Here is a 17,444-nt window from a genome sequence, read left to right as displayed (position 1 = left end):
CAGCAGTTCCTCTCTACCTCCGAGGCCTGGACCAAGGCAGATGGACTGGAGGGAGGGCTTGGCTTCATAATGGATGGTTAATCTCCTTCCAGGGAAAATACATACTCTCAAGTAGGATAATACATATACAGTACATAGCAATACAGGAAATGGTTTGATAAACAGGCACCAAAAGAACATCAAATAGTAAGCGACAATTATGCAGTGCCTGTGAAGGCTTCTCTGAACAGGATGGTTTTCAACTCCGTTTTGAAGCTGGTTAAAGAAGTGATGGCTCTTGCTTGTGGGGGAAGAAAGTTCCAGGAGTGAGGGGCAGCAAGTGAAAAGGGGCGAATCCAAGATGGGGCAGAGGAAATCCTGGGCTGAGACAGCAGACCTTGACTACCAGAACGGAGGGCCCGAGTGGGAAGGTGAGGAGAAAGAAGGTCTGATAAGTAAGGAGGGGCCAGACCATGGAGGGCTTTAAATGTCGACAGCAGGAGCTTATATTGAATACGGAAAGGGAGGGGGAGCCAGTGAAGGGATGCCAACACAGGAGAGATATGGTCAGAGCGCTGGGCAGTAGTGATAATGCGTGCAGCTGAATGCTGGACAGAGATTAAAGGTCAGAGGTGAGAAAGAGGAAGCCCAGCCAGGAGGACGTTACAGTAATCAAGTCATGAGACCACTAGGGCATGGACTAGGATCTTGGCAGTAGAGGCAGAGAGATAAGGTCGGATTTTGGCAATATTGTTCAAAAAGAATCTACAAGCCTTGGCTGTGGTCTGGATCTGAGGGATACATGACAGAGAGGAATCAATGATAAAACCAAGACTGCGGGTTTGCTGGACTGGTTAAATGGAAGTGTTGCACACAGAGACAGAAAGGGAGTGTTGAAGGATGGACTTAGGCGGAAAGACAAGAAGCTCCGTCTTGGACATGTTGAGCTTCAAACGCCGCTGGTGCATCCACTGCGAGACAGCTGTTAAGACAAGAAGAGACTTGCTGTTTAAGTGTTGGAGAAAGGTCAGGGGTAGAAAGATACAACTGGGTGTCATCGGCATACAGGTGGTAGGAAAAACCAAAAGAGCTAATGAGTTTTCCTAAGGACAGTGTGTAGAGAGAAAACAGAAGGGGACGCAGAACAGAGCCCTGGGGAACTCCAACAGATAAGGGAACAGGAGAAGTCTGACCTCCTGCAACTACTGCAAAAGATCTGCCAGACAAGTAAGATCTAAACCAGTCAAGAACAGAGTCTGAGAACCCAAGGTCAGAGAGTATGTCAATTAGGAGACAGTGATCAACAGTGTCAAAGGCTGCAGACAAACTGAGAAGGATGAGAACAGAGTAAAGGTCATTAGCCTTGGCCCATAAAAGGTCATTCGAGATCTTAGTGAGAGCTGTCTCTGTAGAATGCCTTGGGAAGAAACCAGACTGAAAGGGATCGAGGATGGAGTTGGCTTCAAGAAACTCAAAACATTGCGAATAAACAACCCGTTCCAAAACCTTAGAAAGAAAGGGAAGAAGAGAAATCGGACGATAGCTAGACAAAGAGGAGGGGTCAAGAGAAGGTTTTTTCAGAATTGGGGAAATGAGAGCATGTTTGAAGTCTGACGGGAAGGAGCCTGTAGAGAGAGAGAGACTGAGGATATGGAGAAGTGAGAGCAGAAGGGAGGGAGCTATAAAGATTAGAAGACGAGTAGGAATTGGATCAAGAGAACAGGTTGCAGGTTTGGAAGAGTTCAGAAGTGTAGAGAGTTCATCCAAAAAGAGATACTCTTCAGTATCTTTTCCAGTTCTTTCATAGCTGCCCTTCCCATTCCTAATCTTCTGCTTATTTCTTGACTTCAGTCTCCATTCTGGTCAATGTTTGATCCTAGATATGGGAATTCTTTAACTATTTCAATTTCCTCGTTGTCTAGATTAAATTTGTGTATTTCTTTTCTGGTCATTATTTTTGTTTTCTTAATGTTCAACATCAGACCTGTCTTTACACTTTCATCTTTGACCTACCTTATTAACTGTTCCAATTCCTGAATGTCTTCTGCTAATATTATGGTGTCGTCTGAATATATTAGGTTGTTAATGTTGCTTCCTCCTACCTTCACTCTTCCTTTTTGTGATTCTAATTCTGCTTTTCTTATGATGTTTTCAGCATATAAGTTAAACAAGTAAGGTGGTAGGATGTAGCCTTGCCTGATCACTTTTCCTATTGGGAACCACTCTGCTTCCCCCAATTGTGTTCTAATGGTGGCCTCTTGTCCTTGGTATAGATTACTCATCAGGACTATCAGATATAGTGGCATGCCTATGTCTTTGAGTGCATTCCATAGCTTTTCATGATTAATAATAATAATAATAATAATAATAATAATAATAATAATAATAATAATAATTATATCCTGCCTCTCTGCAAAATGCAATCGGGGAGGCTTTGCTTTGCTTTAGTCTATAAAACACATGCTGATTCTATAAAACACATGCTGATTCTTTTTTGGAATTCTTTGGTGCACTCCATTAGCCATCACATGTTTGCAATGTGGTCCCTAGTGCCCTTTCCTTTTCTGCATCCTGCTTGTACCTCTGGGATTTCTCTCTCCGTGTATGTTTGGAGTCTGTGCCACAGAATGTTGAACTTTATTTTGCTTGCATGTGAGATTAGTGGTATTATCCTATAGTTGCTGCAGTCCTTTGTATCTCCTTTCTTGTGGACTGGTATGTATATCAAGTGTTTGCAGTCTGCTGGCCACTGCTTTGTTTTCTATATTTGTTGGCATATTTCATTTTGCACTAAAGTCTGTGGGATATTGTCCATTTCCAGTGATTAATTTTCCCCCTTTCTTTTATTGCAGATTCCACTTCACTTGAGATAGTTGTCCCCTCATCTGTCTATTTTTCCCCTGCCAATGTTTCTGCCTATTTTTTGTTTGTTCAATGTTTTTAATGTTTTAAATGTTTTAATATTATTACTGTTTAATTCTGGAAGGGGGGGGGGGTAGGTCTAGGGTTTGATTTTTTAACTCTATTGTAATTTGTTGTATTTTATTGTTGTAACCCGCCTGGATTCTTCGTGATTGGGCAGGCTAGAAATAAATCTATTATTATTATTATTACTTCTTAAAATCATATGTCTCCTCATTCCAAATATCATTCATTCCCTCATCTCTTTTGTATAACTCTTCTGTGTATTACCTCTAGCATCTTTTTATTTCTTCTTGTTCTTGTATAATGTTCTTCTTTTCTCCATATAGCATCCCTGCCCTCAGTTTGAACTTGGCTGTAATTTCTCATATCTTTTGATAGAGGTCTCTCGTTCTTCACTTTTTATTGTTTTCTTCTATTTCTCTGCATTGGTCATTGTAGTATTTCTCCTTATCCCTGAGTGTCAGATGTCGGACAGCTGTGTTCATACTTCTGGCTTTGTTCCTTGCTTCCTTTGCTTTGGCTTTTCTTCTTTACTGCATGAAGTGTTTCATTTGTCATCCATTGTCTGCTTTCTATTCTCTAAACTTTTTATAGAAACCCCTAAACATTAAATGACATCTCGTTCCCATGAATTGCTTTGTTTATCTGTTGCAACCCAGAGTGAATACTTACTCCCCTGTCAATGAATCTGTTTTCTCATCTGAACTTTAAAGGACTAACCAAGGTGCTAAAGCCTAACTTCAATATAGGTTTAATCTCTTCAAATTTTAGATTAAAACCTAAAGAAGTTGATCATCATATCAATGACATGGGAGCCACTAGTTTATCACAGACTGGAGCCATATCATTCTCATTGATCCCTCACCCATCTGACGACAGTTCCTGAAACTCTCCCTTTCCAGACTTCTGACTGAAATCTGTGTGAGCCAGCAAGCGTGGCCCTCTACACCCACAGATTCATCATTCATGGCTTCAAAATAGTTTTTAAGAAATTCCAAAAGCAAACCTTGAGTTTACCTTTTCATATAAGGGACAGCATTTTATTGCACCACTGTATATAGTGGGACTTGAACATCTATTGATTTTGGTATCCACAGAAGGCCAAGGAACCAAATCCAGTGGACACCAAGGGCTGACTTTATGGTTAAACATTATTGTCAGAGATCTGCAAATACAGATGATTGATCTGTATTCATGGATTCTGCAGTCATGGATTCAACCAACCATGGATTCAAAATATTTGGGGAAGAGATTGAGATTCCAAAGAACAAACCTTGCTGTTCACCATTTTATATAAGGGACACCATCTTTCTATGCTTTTGTATATAATGGGACATGTACATGCATGGTTTTTGGTATCCACTGCAGGGGTGTGTGTGTCCTAAAACCAAATCCCTGTGGATACTGAGGGCTCAATGTATATGCGGAAAATAACTGCATAGTTAAGAGTATAAAGAAATGCCTATGCACAAACTGATTTTTAAAAAAAATTGCCAATGAATGCAATCACTATTTCTCTGTAGCAAGATACTAGTCTAAATGTTACGAGCTTACATATGAGCTTCCAACATTTCTTTTCTTTTTTTCCTTTTCGTTTTGGTAATAATATTATTTCCCGGACTGTATTAAAGTTTGGCACTGACTGCTAGAAACATCTATGCTGCAGGAATTATTGTCTACTTTAAATGAATTTAGAGGAAATAAAATTTTCCTTAAATAAAACTAATATTAGAAAGGTTTTTTCCCTTCATGAAGTCTCTGTACTTGAGAGCTGACCTTGCAGGTGAAGACCATAAACATCACACCATTTATTAAAGCCATGACTCTTCAGATTAATAGAACTGATTTTTTTTAATTTACTAGAAATAGCATGGATCCGATCCAGACTCTCCTGGACTGTAAATTTTCTTCATTCACTATAAGGGACATGGTTCATCTCCTGATGTATTAAGCAGCTGTTCCCTTACAATTAAGAGCTGGATGTCCTGGACGTACTACTGAGCATGTGTGAAGCTGTTCAAAGGCAGCCATTCAAGAAAGCAAATGGAAAGCTGCAGGCAGGCAAGCTGTTCTGGCAGTGTCCCAAACAGTCTGTATAAAACAAAACAGAGAGGGGTGGGATTTAAAAAACAAAAACAAAACCGACTGCTGTTGAGATCTAAGAGGAAAGGCATAGTGTAATTTATTAAGAGAGAGTAAGCAGGAACTAAAGTCTGTTTAGAAACCATACTAGCATCCCTTATCCAAAGCAGTGCTGGTTGGCAGTGCCCATGTCAGAGGGGCAGTAAGTCTACTCTAAGTTTTCCTCTGAATTTTAAATTCCAAGGTGTGGACCTATTGAATCTGCTTGCATAGTTCCTTATATAGCTCCTGTAAAGTTTAGACTAAAACCTAGAGCAGATTAACCTCTTCAGGACATAATTGCCACAAACCATCTCAGCTCCAAAGTATTCAAGTGTAATACCTACCTATACTGAGACTGACTCATCTGTCGGGGATGCTTTGATTGAGAGTTCCTGCATGGCAGGGAGTTGCCTGGATGGCCCTTGCGGTCTCTTCCAACTCTATGATTCTATGAACTGCTGTATACTGTGTACAGCACTTGGGGTATTCCAAGCCAAGGTGTTGCCACAATGTTGTTTGGTATTCCAGTTTGCATTCTGGGCTTCTCTCCAACCCTGGAACAAATATTTTCAGCCTTCCTATATACTGGCTTGTGCAGTGATTTGGGAAAGGTGACATATTTTAAGACAGCCATGAATCGAAGTGTGAGCAATGCAATCCTACATGTGTCCAGACAGTCCTCAGCCCCTAAGGTAACTGCCTCACAGAGGCTAATGGTAGTGATGGCTGGTGATTTGTACACCGTCAGTTTTGTTTCTGTTGTTATGGCTGCTGACCTGACCTGCCTTTGTTTGATGCTTGCTGATGCTAATTATGACTTTTTGGTTTTTCATCAATGGGAAATATTACTTTGTGATAGATAAGGAACATGCTTATGTGTTTTATGGACACAGACAGCCAAGACACATGAGAAGGTGACATTTCCTCTCTTTATGGAATGTGTGATTTGTTTAACAGTGAAAAGTGTTGGCCATTTGAGAAAAGGATAGACACAGAAAGATAAATATGAGCTCAAGGGAGTTAGTCGAAACTGAAAGAGGACCTTTTGGGCTGCCTCTATTGCTCTCATTTCTTCTTTCTTATATGCAAACAAAGCAAATATTACAAAGTTATCTATATATTTGTGGTCTCCTTTTAAGGTGCTGATGATGACATTCAAAGCTATAAATGGCTGAAAATCTTCATATTTAATGAAGCACGAATTACAATGTAAGCCTATATATGAAGCACTTATCACTATATAAACCTATAGATGTTTGAAGTGTGCTGAATGGCCCTCTCATCAGTTGGGACAATTAACTATGGAAGGAGGTAGGAGAGGGCCTTCTTGGCTGTGGCACCCTTGTGCTGGAACAACCTCCCTGTAGAGGCCTAATTGGCACCAACACTCATTCTGGTACCAAGTAAAAACATGTCTTTTTACTAAACCTTGTGGATACAAACTGATTTTATACAAAGCCACGTATGGGAATGGTTTTAAATGGTTTTATCCAGCTTTCACCTATCTTTTCTAAGCTTGTTAAATTAATATGTTGTTTTCATATGGCTAAACTACTTTTTACTAGTTTAAATTATTTTAAATGGGTCAAGTTGATTTTATCAACTGAGAACTTTACATATAGGATAGGATACAAAAATTCAAGAACCAAAGTATCTGGTGAACTTTCTTTCCAACAAGACTAAATACAGTAGCACTGCCCTTGGAACTCCTCAATGATTTAGGAACATAAGGAATTCACAATAGCTTTGATTGTGGTTTCCTGCATGGCAGGGGGTTGGACTGGATGGCCCTTGTGGTCTCTTCCAACTCTATGATTCTATGATTGTCTCTAGTATATATGTAATGCTGTTTTGTCATTTTCCTTGTTCTCTAATTACTGGTATCATTCTTTCTTCCTTATTGATGGGAAAAAAGTTCTCTTTTGATATTTACTCAACATGCTACAAAGTTGTTTCACTGTGACACAGTGAATAGAGAAATGAAGCTCACTCTACATTCACAAAACTGTGTGCTCCTGTACCATATTGCTATAATATTCTATAATATTATCATTAATACTTTAAAAAACAGGCATTATTTATTTGATAAACTAGATGATAAACAACACTAATTCCTGTCTGAAGTCACAGCTCTTCCTAACTCATATGTAGTACAGCGCACCCTTTCCCTACACGGGGTCCCATTCTGGACCCCCCCCCCCACGTAAGGGGAAAAAAGCTTATGCTCGAGCCCCATAAGAAATACAGTGCACCTGCATTATACACGGGTGGGCCTTACGCAACTTTCAGCATATGCTGAAAGCCGCGCTGGGAAAAGGGGAGGCATGCCCCATAAGGGGTAATGGCGTTTGTGGCCGTGGTGCACATGCACCGCCATGCTGCCGCCATGCCGCCCCATGCCCCATGCATTTAAATGGGGCCTGAGCATAGATGGAATTCCCTTTATGTGGGGAGGGGGGATCCAGAATGGATTATAATTCCTTTTTATTCATATTGCTATTCAGCTTAAGGGTGAACATTTAGCCTTAATATGCTCCCTTAATATACAGAAGGATGTGAGATGAACAAACAGAGATATGTGAGGTGAAACTAAATTAAATTAATTAATTAAAATGCCACTCTCTGGGCTTCTCTGTATCCCTGACACTGTAGACGCTATAATACAAGTGCAAAAACACCCAGCACTGGGGAGCTGTGTTCTCTGTTCCATAAAGCTCAGTGGGAGCTGACTCTGAAATGATATAATTTCTAAACATCATTGAAGAAGCTGTGATATTCTAAATTAAAGAATGAGCCAGTTTCACAGAGACTTATTACAGACTTCTTCACACTCAGCCGAAGTCTATCTACACTGGGAATCTAGCTTTAAAAATCAACCTGCCTCTCTCAAGAGCTAGCATCATTGTTAACTCCTTGTCATTTTTATGGGTGATGAGATTTAACAGTGTGCTTAGGACTTGTGGGGTGTTCCCACCTCTCCTTCGCTAGAATGTGCAGGGGCTTGTCATTTTTGCCTCAGAAATTCCATGGTGTGGCAGAGGACAAGGCACCTCTTTCATTTTAAAAATGTGGAGGAACCTTTTAATTTGCTTTTTTCACTTTAAAAAGCACACTCTTTGCATGCCTTGTTTATAAGTACAGTAATCCATCCTTATCTGTGGTTTTGCTTTCAGTGGTCAGTTACTTGTGATCATCCGTGGTCCGAAAATATAATGTAGTCCCCCTTATCCCCGGCTCTGCTCTCTGCGGCTTCAGTTACACACTGTCAGTCATGGTCTGAAAACATTGTAGGTAAAAGGTTTGATACAATCCAGTTTCAGGGATCCACTGGGAGTCTTGGAACATATTCCCTGCAGATAAGTGGGGAGGATTACCGTATATTCCCTGCAGAGTAGTGGGGAGATTACCATATAGATATTCAGGGGGGAGGGCCTACATAATGTACATGGCAGTGTTAAAATCTTGGCTCAATCCGCCCCTCTACACACACACACATACACACACACGTAAAGCCCTATCCAGTGTTAAAAACTTGCTTTAGTATCTATTTTCCCATTCCTAAAGGTTACAAGGCTTTTAGGTTGCAGCAAAAGCAATGTGGAATTGTCCCCTCCTGCTGGCCAGTGTCAGCTGGTGGCTCCAATCTCAGTGGGGGAAAGAGTCCACTGGAGGATCTAGCCCTAACTTTAAAAGAGCTATCCAAGGTACTAAACCTATTGTCACATTGGAGTCACATCACCTTACTGTTGCCAAAGCTCACAGACATTGCTTCTGTGAGTGCAATGACAGCTCTGGATACTATGTAAGGCAGGCAGGGAGGAATTGTTTTATTTGAAAGGGGGGATGACCCTTTAAAATTAAGGTGCCCCTTCTTACCACTGGTATGTCACCAACATAGGCAGTAAAAATGGTAGTGGCAATAATGGTGGGAGAAGCTATAGATGATCATTGAAAACCCCTGGGATGGAGACTACAGAAAAGGGTGTGGAGTAATATGGAAACCAGAGGTTGCCTGTCCCCAGGTCAGAAATATGTGCATAATGCAGATGTTATTCTATGACATGTTTTCAAATGTGATGCTATAGAGTTTGCAAAACATCCCAAATTATTTTGGCAGCATGTGTGACATCTCAATAATTATAATACATGGTAGGTCTGCAAGAGTATGGCTATCTGAAGATTGATGAACCAGCACCTGAATATCAAGAAGCTTGGAGCTCATTAAATGAGTCATTGCATGACTCTCTCCAAATGATAAAAAGCAGAGAGCTCAGCCTTTGAAAGCAGGGTCTTGGCATCAGCACCTCTGGCAAATGATGAAAGCTTGGTGCTTGATTTTTGAAGTCACAGGGATGATGTAAATTGGCATCACACTTAATAGCATTATATCCATTTAAACATCCTATCCGGCCTTCAGATTTCTCTTAACCAGAAACACTAGAGTGTTTTTTCCTCTGAGTCCTTTACCAGTAATTAAAATTGTCCAAATTTCCTTTCTTTTACCAAGAATGCAGAGAACAGCCTCATTCTGGTTGTACCCAAAAGCACTTATATATATGGTAGAGAAAATGAAAAAGAAAATGCACTGACCATAATATTTTAAAACTGTAAATCCATATATAAAAATAATTGTATCACATTCCCATTAAGAAAATTACTGTGAGTGTTATGAAATGTTCTGGTTGCTATGTGCCTTAAAGTCTGCCCTGACTTATGGTGACCTTCTGTGAATTTTCTTGGCAATATTTATTCAGAGAGTCTTCTATTGCCTTCCTCTAAGTCTGAGAGAGTAGGGCCTGCTCAAGATCACTCATGGCTGACTGAGGATTCTAACCCTGATTTCTTAGTTAAGTCCTAGTCATAGTCAAGCACTCAAACTACTACACCATGCTGGCTCCTGTAATGAAAATACAGACAACCATTTTCTATAAACTGTTTTCCACTCTCAATTATATATGCAACCAGAACAAACCCCACGTAATTGCACTGTTCGTGATTCCATTTAAAGTTTTTTGGAGTGTGTGATGAGATCCCAATAAATCCAATGAAACTGTGGTGGCCAAGAGTATCTTTTCTGGAGACGAATCTGTCTGATCTTCCAAGTCCTCATCCCCTCAAGCTTTGCTTTCTGTAATTCTCTGCTTAGACATATCCCTGAAGACAGTTTGGATACTTCAGACAGTATGTGCAAGATGAATCACACAGCAGGGGAGCCTGAGAGTCCCAACCAAGGGAACAGTCGCTGCTAAGCCTTGGAGGAGGCGTGTGGTCGTAGTGGGGGACTCCTTGCTGAGGGGTACAGAAGCAGTGATTTGTAGGCCTGACAAGATGTCTCGAGAGGTGTGTTGTCTTCCAGGTGCAAAGATCCGTGATGTGACAAGACTGGCCAAGCCTACTGACAAATACCCCTTCCTTTTGGTCCACGTGGGAACTAATGATACTGCAAGACACAGCCTTCAGGACATCAAAAGGGATTACGAGGCGCTTGGTAGGAAGCTGAAAGGAATGGATGTACAAGTTGTCATCTCGTCTCTTCTGCCAGTTGAAGGGCATGGTCCAGGAAGGGAGAGGAAAATAGCGGATGTGAACAACTGGCTCCGCAGATGGTGCCGCCGAGAAGGATTTGGATTCTTCGATCATGGGCTGCGGTTCCATGAGGAGGGATTTCTTGCAACGGACGGGTTGCATCTCACGCCAGTTGGAAGAAATGTTTTTGCCAACAGTCTCAAGAACTTGATCAGGAGGGCTTTAAACTGAGTTCCAAGGGGAAGGGAGACAATATTAAGGAAGGCGAAAGGGATGGCGAAAATAGTCAAACTGACATAGAGGAAACAAGAAAAAAAGTGCAAGGACCCAACAGTGGGAGGCAAAAAAACTTGCACAGGCAGCAAGTAAAAGGGACCCATGGTCTGCGATGTCTCTACACTAATGCACAGAGCATGGGAAATAAGCAAGATGAACTCGAACTCCTAGTACAACAAAGCAAATATGATATAATAGCCATCACGGAAACCTGGTGGGATGAGTCTCATGATTGGAATGTGGAAATAGAGGGGTATAACCTTTTTAAGAGAAATAGGCCAAACAGGAAAGGAGGAGGAATAGCCCTATATGTCAGAGATATTTACACCAGTGAAGAGATCCAGGACATCAATCCTGGAAGCCAGGTGGAGAGCATCTGGATAAAAATTAAAGGGGAGGGAAACAACAAGGATGTTATGGTGGGAGTCTACTACAGACCCCCAAGTCAGACTGAGGAATTGGATGATATCTTTCTAGAACAGATGACCACACAGTCAGAAAGGAGAGATGTAGTAGTGATGGGTGACTTCAACTATCCTGATATTTGCTGGAAGTCAAACTCAGCAAAATCCTCAAGGTCTAGCAAATTCCTCACTTGCCTGGAAGACAATTTCATTGTCCAAAAGGTGGAAGAGGCAACAAGGGGGTCAGCTATTTTAGATCTGATCCTAACCAACAAGGATGACTTGGTTAATGGGGTGCAAGTGGTGGGATCCTTAGGTGGGAGTGACCATGTTCTCCTGAAGTTTGTAATACAGTGGAAAGGAGAAGCCAGGCATAGTCAAACACACATTCTAGATTTTAGGAGAGCGGATTTCAGTAAACTTAGAGAAGTATTGAGGGCGATTCCATGGTCAGAAATACTAAAAGATAAAGGAGTTCAGGACGGATGGGACTTTCTCAAAAGGGAGATATTGAAGGCACAATTTCAAACAGTTCCAGTGAGAAAGAAAAACGGGAGGTGTCTCAAGAAACCAGGATGGATGACTAAGGAACTTTCCACCGAGCTAAGTTTGAAACGGAACATGTATAAGAAATGGAAAAAGGGGGAAATCACAAAAAAGGAATTCAAAGAAATAGCAGGCATGTGTAGGGGTAAAGTCAGAAAAGCTAAAGCACAGAATGAACTCAGGCTTGCTAGAGAGGTTAAGAACAATAAAAAGGGCTTTTTTGGATATGTCCGCAGCAAAAGTAAGAAGAAGGAAATGGTAGGGCCACTGCATCGAGAGGATGGCAAAATGTTAACAGAGGACAGAGAAAAGGCAGAATTACTCAACACCTTCTTTGCCTCAGTCTTCTCAGAAAAGGCAAAGGGTGCTCAACCTGAGGATAATGGAGCAGAGGGCAGAATAGGGGAATTTCAGCACAAAATAAGTAAAGAGATAGTAGAGGAACACCTTGTTAATCTAAATGAATGTAAGTCTCCGGGACCAGATGAACTCCATTCAAGGGTATTAAAAGAACTGGCAAATGTAATATTGGAGCCATTGGCAATAATCTTTGAAAACTTCTGGAAAACAGGAAAGATCCCAGCTGACTGGAGGAGGGCAAACTTTGTCCCCATCTTCAAAAAGGGGAAAAAAGAGGATCCCAACAATTATCGTCCAGTTAGTCTGACATCAATACTAGGAAAGATTCTGGAGCAGATAATTAAACAAAGAGTCTGTGAACATTTAGATGGCAATTCCATAATCACAAAAAGTCAACATGGGTTTCAGAAAAACAAGTCATGCCAGACAAATCTAATCTCTTTCTTTGATAAAATTACCAGCTTGGTAGATGAAGGGAATGCTGTGGATATAGTATATCTTGATTTCAGTAAGGCCTTTGACAAGGTTTCCCATGACATTCTTGCAAACAAGCTTGTAAAATGTGGGCTAGACAAAGAAACTGTTAAATGGATCTGTAATTGGTTGACCAGCCGAACCTAAAGGGTGCTCAACAATGGCTCTTTTTCAGCCTGGAGAGAAGTGACCAGTGGGGTCCCACAGGGGTCTGTCCGGGGCCCAGTGTTATTCAACATCTTTATCAGTGACCTGGATGACAGAATTGGGAGCATACTTATCAAATTTGCAGATGACACCAAATTAGGAGGAATAGCTAATACTCCAGAGGACAGGATCAAGATCCAAAATGACCTGAATAGACTAGAAAGCTGGGCCAAAGCTAACAAAATGAAATTCAACACGGAGAAATGTAAGGTACTGTACTTAGGGGGGAAAATAAAATGCACAGATATAGGATGGGTGACACCTGGCTGAATGAAACTACATGTGAAAGGGATCTAGGAGTCCAAGTAGACCACAAGTTGAACATGAGTGAACAGTGTGATGTGGCAGCTAAAAAGGCCAATGCAATTTTAGGCTGCATCAATAAAAGTATAGTGTCTAGATCAAGAGAAGTAATAGTGCCACTGTATTCTGCTTTGGTCAGGCCCCACCTAGAATATTGTGTCCAGTTCTGGGCGCCACAATTCAGAAAGGACATTGAGAAACTGGAGCATGTCCAAAGGAGGGCGACAAAAATGGTGAATGGTCTGGAAACCATGCCCTATGAGGAACGACTTAGGGAGCTGGGGATGTTTAGCCTGGAGAAAAGAAGGTTAAGAGGTGATATGATAGACCTGTTTAAATATTTGAAAGGATGTCATGCTGAAGAGGGAGCAAGCTTGTTTTCTGCTGCTCCAGAGAACAGTGACCCGGAACAATGGATGCAAGCTACAGGAAAAGAGATTCCACCTGAACATTAGGAGGAACTTCCTGACAGTAAGGGCTGTTCGACAGTGGAATGCACTCCCTCGGAGGGTGATAGAGTCTCCTTCATTGGAGGTCTTTAAACAGAGGCTGGATGGCCATCTGTCAGGGATGCTTTGAATTGGATTTCCTGCATGGCAGGGGGTTGGACTGGATGGCCCTAGTGGTCTCTTCCAACTCTACGATTCTATGATTCTGTGGCCTGTTACAGACTGCCAAAATAAAGCTGCTTCGGGTCTCTTTGGAGGTATGCTGTTTAAATGATGCATGGGTCCTAAGAGTCCAGAGGTCACACCAAAGCCATGCTCCAGTCCTAAGGACTAGAGTGCAGCTTTGGTGCATCTTCCGGATTCTTAGGATGCATGCATCATTTAAACAGCATATCTCCAAAGAGACCCGAAGCAGCTTTATTCTGGCAGTCTGTAACAGGCCAGTGATTCTATGTATCAGTCTTGTTCCAGCTTCATTCATTTTTGAATTGCTTATGGACCTTCTGGTGTCTAGAGTGCTGTGTTCTGGAGTTGCTTTATCTAAGGTAGTAATGGGGAAAATGTGGAGAACACAGGCAGTTTAGAATGTTGAGAACAGTCAATAGGAGTAAAGCTAAAAAAGGTGAGGTCTGCTCCCAGGAGCAGGTATAAATAGAGAGGAGGAGCCATGTGTTGGGGGGTGTCATTGTACCTTATTATTATTATTATTATTATTATTATTATTATTATTATTATGCTTTATTTATATAGTGCTGTAGATTTGCACAGCGCTGTACATACAAACAATAAAATAGATATGAGTAAACCTGCCCATGGTGTACAATCCTTCAGGGGATAACAGCCGAGGAGGCTGAGGAAGACTCCTGTGAGGTGCAGTTAGAAGGTATTTAGTTACCCAAGTTAGGGTCTAGAGGAGTCCAGAGTTAAAATGTATGAGTTAATATGGGTATATTTATATATTTAGGAGGTGGGTATTAAAGTTATGTGGAAAACAGATGAATTAAATATTAGAAAACTGAGGAAGTTCAGTTAGTGTTGATGTTGGTGTAACAGATAACCAGAAGGGTTAAGAGATACAGAGGCTAAATAAAGGTTCTGTGGGAACTAAAAGGGAACATTTATAAAGTCAACTGAAAGAAACTGTTAAACTTTGTAACTACTGAAAAAATTTACACACCATATCAAGCTTTAATAACATCCTACAAGAAAGATACTGTGTCCAACCTCCTTGTAAATACTATTTGTTCCTTTGTTTCAAGAAGAGTTGCCTTACACGTGCTTACAGATAACACCATCCACACTACCAAACATAATTAAAATGCTACCAAAGGTAAAAGACCTTTTATTATTTAGGACACTTCATATAGTGGGTGTGTAGTTATCAACTGACAACTGGTGCCAAAACCGCAGAGTGCTGGCAGTTGAAGAGAGTTCTAATGTGTGAATCCTTTGTGGGAGATCCAAGTTCAAGGATTTCCACACATAGTTGGTGGCAAGGTGGCACATAGTGTAAAGGGTTTTTAAAAGATTTGGCAATTATGCATTGTCACCCCAACACATAAGCGATGGCAGTTAGTGAAATAGTAATAGTGGTCTATCCATAAGTAGTCGCAGCTGGCAAGATAGTTGCCAAGTCATCACATCCAGCAGGTCTTACCAGATGGCACCTCCCATCATCCCTCACCATTGACACTGTTGGGCAGGGCTGATGGTAGTTGCAGTCCTCTCTGGCTTTGCTTCACGAACATATAGAAGGCCATAGTGTTCCCTGTCCTTCAAGTAAGGATCTTCATGGGAAAGTAACCACAGTTTCTATTATCCTTCTTGCTGTTTCCCCAATAATGAAGGTGGAGTTAGCAGGAATAAAATAAATAATAATAATAATAAAATAAAAACTTTATTTATATACCGCTTTTCCGCAGCGATCAAAGCGGTTCACAGTAGTATCAAATATACATAACATCGAATGAAATTACACAATATATAAAATACAAAATAAATAAAACCACAAATACATATGTAATTGAACAACTTTCTTAAAATCACATGTAAGGAACATTTATAACATCTGCCAGAAGCCCCTGCTATGACCAAGATGGTGCCCGCACGCCACCTGATGAACCTCTGGCAAGGTAGTAGTGATGTTAAAGCATAGGGAGAGGGAAATGGAAAGACTCCCCACCTGATCCTGTCCTACCACCACTCAGCAAGGCCAGTTGACCTGGTACTGGTGCTGTTGGAGTATGTTTCTGTAGGATCCACTTTTGCTGCCATGAGTGTGGCTGCTGAAACCAGGGGGCTTCCCTGGCCACTAGCTCCCTAAACCAGGTCATGAGGTGTGTGTGTGTGGGGGGGGTGATTATTCTTTTTCACATCTGGAGACTAGTCAAGGGCCTCACTATGCACAGTCTCCTTCACTGAGGCTTCTGCTTCCACCCATGGCCCATTTTGTACTGGGTGCTGGTGTCATAAAAGAAATATACTGACCAGTCCTCTGCTATAGGTTCTGTCTGTAATTCCACCCAATTTCAGAATTGTCCATTAAAAATCTGGATGATTTTTAGTGTTATTGCTGCTGTTGTACATAAGCCTATTTTATTATTTATTTTATTTTAAATTTTTTGGCCTGTTTAATCCCACACCATGGTTGGGGAAATCTGAGAGGGAAGCAAAATGAAGGAATTGCCTCTTCCAGCATGAATACAACAATCACAGCCACTACCGTGCAAAATTTCTTCATTCCCCAAATCTCTAGTATTTCAGAGTGTGGTACAGTGGAAATCATTCAGAGCCAAAGCTCTTTATGTTTGTTGTGTTTGCATTCCCTTCGTCACTTGCCTTACCCTTTTTCGTTGGATCCCTAAATTGTATTTCTAAAAGCTGATTTTTTCCCCATCATTATTGCAATGCTAAAAATTTAGGGAATGAATGAAAACTTCATTTACAGAGGCTAAATTCTTATCTGAGTGGAACTGGTGAGGGGGAGACAGGTAGAAAGAAGAGAAGTAAAGGATGAGGACTTAGTATTGCAGGAACAGAGGGCACTGAAGACCTCACAGGAGCACCTGTTGCTTTATCTTAGCGGGCAGCTCCTTCCCTCCTTCCCTATTGGCACAACAATCCTCCAGTCATTGCTTCTTTTGTGAAATTGGACAGGGTTGGCCCAAAAAATATGTTGCAGCTTGACAAACAAGATGAAATACCCGCCCACTCCATGTACTACAGTAAATAGTGCCTATTTACTTCTTATTTGAATTCTTTTAACTATTACATTTTTTCTTTAAAAAACAGCTTTGGCTATGAAAACTTTCGTTCCAGTGGTGTTGACCATTATCTTCATGTTGCCTATTGGGAAAGGCTGTAGTTGAGAAATAGTGGTTTATAAGAGACCTGCACTGTAGCTCGGTATTAATACTGTACTTAAATTGGGAGTCAAGCAGAGGCTGAGTGGTTTCTGATGCCAGGCAATTAAGTCTATTGACCCATATCACAGGTGACGTGTTCAGAAAAATTCTTACAGCACTCCTGCAGTGTAGCTGACTGCACTTATACTTCTGTTGCAGATTGTGAGCTGTGCTGACTCTTTGACTGCCCTCTAATATAGCACATTGTCAAGGTTATTATTATTATTATTATTATTATTATTATTATTATTATTATTATTATTAAGCTTTATTTATATAGCGCTGTAAATGTACACAGCACTGTACATAAAATCTTTTAATTAGATGGTTCCCTGCCTTCAGGCTTACACTCTAAGAAGACACGACACAAAAGGAGAATGGAATGGTGGGGGTGGGGGGAGAGGATCAGGTCCAGCATTCTTCTCTCCCTCTGAGGCCTCTGAGGTTACCACATGGAAAGAGGGTAC

At 41.1% G+C, this 17,444-nt stretch overlaps 1 protein-coding gene across 2 annotated transcripts in view; it reads right to left on the bottom strand.

The window, feature by feature from the left end:
• Positions 1–4,801: 4,801 nt before the first annotated feature.
• The window catches only part of KCNA4 (potassium voltage-gated channel subfamily A member 4), an 85,120-nt gene continuing 72,477 nt past the window's right edge, over positions 4,802–17,444 (bottom strand). For both annotated transcript variants that reach the window (XM_042477278.1, XM_042477297.1), the window contains one exon: positions 4,802–4,995. The gene's annotated coding sequence lies outside the window, so the exon portion shown is untranslated. The remainder of the gene's footprint in view (positions 4,996–17,444) is intronic.

The sequence above is a fragment of the Sceloporus undulatus genome, chromosome 1 (genome assembly GCF_019175285.1).
Source record: "Sceloporus undulatus isolate JIND9_A2432 ecotype Alabama chromosome 1, SceUnd_v1.1, whole genome shotgun sequence".
Lineage (NCBI taxonomy): Eukaryota > Metazoa > Chordata > Lepidosauria > Squamata > Phrynosomatidae > Sceloporus > Sceloporus undulatus.
This window is presented reverse-complemented; position numbering and strand designations above follow the sequence as displayed.